The sequence below is a fragment of the Grammomys surdaster genome, unplaced genomic scaffold, assembly GCF_004785775.1.
Source record: "Grammomys surdaster isolate TR1022 unplaced genomic scaffold, NIH_TR_1.0 184, whole genome shotgun sequence".
Classification (NCBI taxonomy): Eukaryota; Metazoa; Chordata; class Mammalia; order Rodentia; family Muridae; genus Grammomys; species Grammomys surdaster.
Genome location: NW_021604629.1, coordinates 821507 through 825616, shown reverse-complemented (window position 1 = coordinate 825616; position 4110 = coordinate 821507).

Here is a 4110-nt window from a genome sequence, read left to right as displayed (position 1 = left end):
TTTCTGGCCAGCATCTTCTCTCTGACTCTTAGCTACCACTAGCTCCTACCTGGCTCAAAAGACTAGGTCTGTCTCTCTCTGTCTCTCTCCCACTCCTCCACATGTTCTCCAGATCAAGGGCAAGATAACGGCAACTCCCTAGCCTCCACTCTGTCCATCCCCCAGCTCCACAGAGAGGGCTCCTTCACATCTAACAACTGTCTTTCAGGCCTCAGTGCCTGCCACGAATCTTGTTCTAAGACTCCCTTGGGTAAGAGATTCCCCTTTCATTTTGAGCTCTCAGGAGTGCTGACTTCAGTCTCATGTGCTGCCTGCTAGTGTAGGTTTTATTCTCTCTTTCTCCCCACGTGTTCTCCAACTCAACAAGATGGTGGAGAGTTCCTAATCTCCACTCTCTGCCCCTCCCCCAAGGGTCAGTCTTTCATGCTATGCCTGCTAGCTTAAAAACTCCAGGCTGAGCCTGGAGAAACTGCATGCCAACTGCCAGCTTCTCCCAGGAGCTGCCAGCTACATGCCAGCTTCCACTTGTCTCCCCCCATGGCTCAATTGTTACACAAAACCTCACTCTTTCTGACTCTCCTTTCAAGCCTCTATGTTTCTTTCTCAAAGCCTTTCTTCAAAGTTGGCCTTTTTCTTCTCTACATTTAAGACTGCTAAGGAAAACAAATGGAGAATACCTTGGCCTCTCTGCTAGAGCACCCAGCCACCATGTGGCAGCCCAGCCACCACATGGCAGAGCAGGCCCCTCCCCTACTATTTCTAAATCTGCCATTAATGCTTTTTCTCCCTAACAGGAATACCTAAAACAACAGTGTTCGTGCTTCTCAACCCAAATTTTTCTTGCTTCTTGTTTAAACGTTTCCTTTTCTCCCTAGCAGGAACACCTAAAACAACAGTATTCATACTTTTCAATCCAAATTTTTTTCACTTTTTGTTTAAATGTCTCCTTTTCTCCCTAACACTCATGATATATATGTCCAACATTTTTTTCAACATTTTAAGATTTCTTCAAGGTTCAAAGGTCATCTAACCTACTTCCACAGGTTAAATCAACATGCTGATCACCATTTTTCAATCCTTAATTAACAACTAATTTCTCTTTACAGACAAACTGTTGCTTCCTATCTCAGATACATAATTAACATGATGTTTTTCTCCCTCAACCACCCAAAAACAAACTCAAAGATACCTTCCAGGACTAAAATTTCCTCAAACACCTTTGCCTTTCCAGGATCATAACAACAGACCATGACATGCTTGCTCCCAAGGAATTTAATGTTCAATATCCAGCCTTTGCAGACAACTCCCTGCTGAGGATTCTGCTTCCCTGTGATTATACCCACAGATCCCAAAGACAACACCATCTTCTCAAATCTGACTGAGACGACAAGCTACATTCTTACAGCCACACTGTCTGACTGAAGACCCAGAGACACACGCTGAGATCCAGAGATACGCCAAACTCCAGAGATGCATGCCAAGATCCAGAGACCTTCCAGCTACAGATGAACTCTTTTGCCAATGTCAAATAGCTAAAGTTACATGTTAGTAAGGAAAACATAATGTCTATCTAAATTAGTCAGATGTTATTACCCTCAAACTGTACCAACTGTAATTAATTGGTTCAATAATCCCTTGCCTTTCCAACCCCCACCCTCAACTCCCCTTATCCTGTGACCTACATAGTGCTTTCTTTTGACTTCCTCATCCAAAATTTTCACCACAGATGACACAGTGACCCCCCTTTTAAAAAAAAAAAAAGCAAAGGGGAGGAGATGTGGGACTGTGTAAGGGTATCTTGGTTCTTGGCTGGGCATGGCCTTAAACCCTGAGACTCCTAGGGAGAAACAGCAGATGTTTGGATACGCACTCTAGTCTCTAGACATTGTTCAGTCATGTAGGCCATTACAGTCCCTCCGAAAGTGCCCAGGTAGAGGGTGTGACTACAGGCCTCAGTTCCTAGAGAGATTTACATACTAACGAGGGCCAGAGGGCAGAACCAATTAAGCATTCTTCCCCAGACCCTCCCCCTTTCTCCCCCCTATTTAATTCAGGTCTGCCCTGAGTTACATGGGAGGGGGGGAGGGTTTGTACATCCAGATCCATCTACCATCCTCCATGAAAATAAACCCTTTTGAAAAAAAAAAAAAACAATGACTTCATGAAATTCTTAGACAAATGGATGGAACTAGAAAATAGCATCCTGAGTGAGGTAACCCAATCACAAAAGAACACACGTGATAGGCACTCACTGATAAATGGATATTAGCCCAAAAGCTCGAAATATCCAAGATACAACTCACAGACCATATGAAGCTCAAGAAGCAAGATCAAAATATGGATGCTTCAGTCCTTCTTAGGAAGGGGAACAAAATTCTCACAGGAGGTAGAGGTGGGAGGGACTTAGAAGAAAGAAAGGAGGGGGAGGGTGAAAGGGAGTAGGATCAGGTTTGGGAGAAGATGGGGATGATATACAGAGGATCAGGAATTTGAACAGAGGACCAGGAGTTGTGTAACAATGGGGAATGGGGAACTGGGGATAGCCACCAACTAGTCCCAGATGCCGGGAAAACAAGAGGCTCCCAGGACCCATTGGAGATGAGATTATCTAAAATGCCCAAGAAAGGGGAGGGAGAACCTATAGAGACCATATCCAGAGGTTAGGCAAGGCCCCTGGTTGGGGGATGGGGCCACCCACTCATCTCCAAATTTTTAATCCAGAATGTCTCTTGTCTAAAAGAAGTACAGGGACAAAGTGTGGAGCAGAGACTGAAGGAAAGGCTATCCAGAGACTGCCTCACCTAGGGACCCATCCCACATACAGAAACCAAACCCAGACACTATTTTGAATGCCAAGAAATGCTTGCTGACAGGAGCCTGGTATAGCAGTCTCCTGAGAGGTTCTGCCATAGCCTGACAAATACAGAGGCAGTTGCTCACAGCCAACCATTGGACTGAGCACAGGGACCCCAGTGGAAGAATTAGAGAAAGAACTGAAGGAGCTGAAAGGGTTTGCAACCCCATAGAAAGAACAACAATATCAACCAACCAGACCCCCCCCCAGAGCTCCCAGGGACTAAACCACCAACCAAAGAGTACACATGGAAGGACTCATGGCCCCAGCCACATATATAGCAGAGGATGACCTTATCTGGCATCAATGGGAGGAGAGCCCCTTGATCCTGTGAAGGCTCAGTTCCCCAGTGTAGGGAAAAGCCAGGGTGGTGATATGGGAGTGGGTGGTTAGGAAAAGGATCACCCTCGTAGAAATAGGTGGAGGGGAATGTTGTAAAGGGAGCCTAGTTAAGGCTCAAGAAGTAAACAAATCAAAGATTTTATGAAGTCTCTGAAACTGATCAGATTCACTAGGTCTCTCCCTAGCATATGTAAGCAGTAAAAACTGCTGAAAGAAAATCTTGGAACCACTGAGCTGCCTAAAGGCTCAAACCAATAAAGCTGCCTACAAAAGACACTCTTCAAGTAGTTCAACTGACTACAGACTACATTGTGCTCTAGGTTCCTAGATTTTATAATTTGTCACCCATGCTGGAGTAGGATTTTGTTGATGCACTGTGTTTGAGTCATCTCAGCTCCTGTAACTAACCCATCACTCATATTCCTGTAAGTAATGCCAAGAAAACTCATTAGTCTACCAAGTTAAACATTGGTAGTATCCTTACTTTAATCTGCTATCAATTCCCTATAAGGGATGAGTAGACAGTTGCTTGCATCTCGTCAGAAGCAATATCACACACCAATATTCAATCCTCTTACAGAAAAAGGAGCAAGTAGCAATCACAACAAAACCTCAGACACAAATCATTTTGCTAAGCCAGGAACACTGGGGGAAGCAACTTATTAATGTAGGTGGAATAGAATATGTTATGTTGCTCAACCAAGACTTCAGTAGTGTAGTTGATTCCCCACATCTTACAAAAGACATTTTCAAGAAACCACATGCAGAGACCTATTATGGACAAGGTTGAATGCCTCCAGTCTCAGTTAATAAATAAGCTTGTTTTAAGTTGGATTATTGCTATTCTTCCGAAGCTTGTTGCCTTTGTTTCCTTCGGCATCTCTACACTTCAGGGGGAAGCATTGAATCTCAAC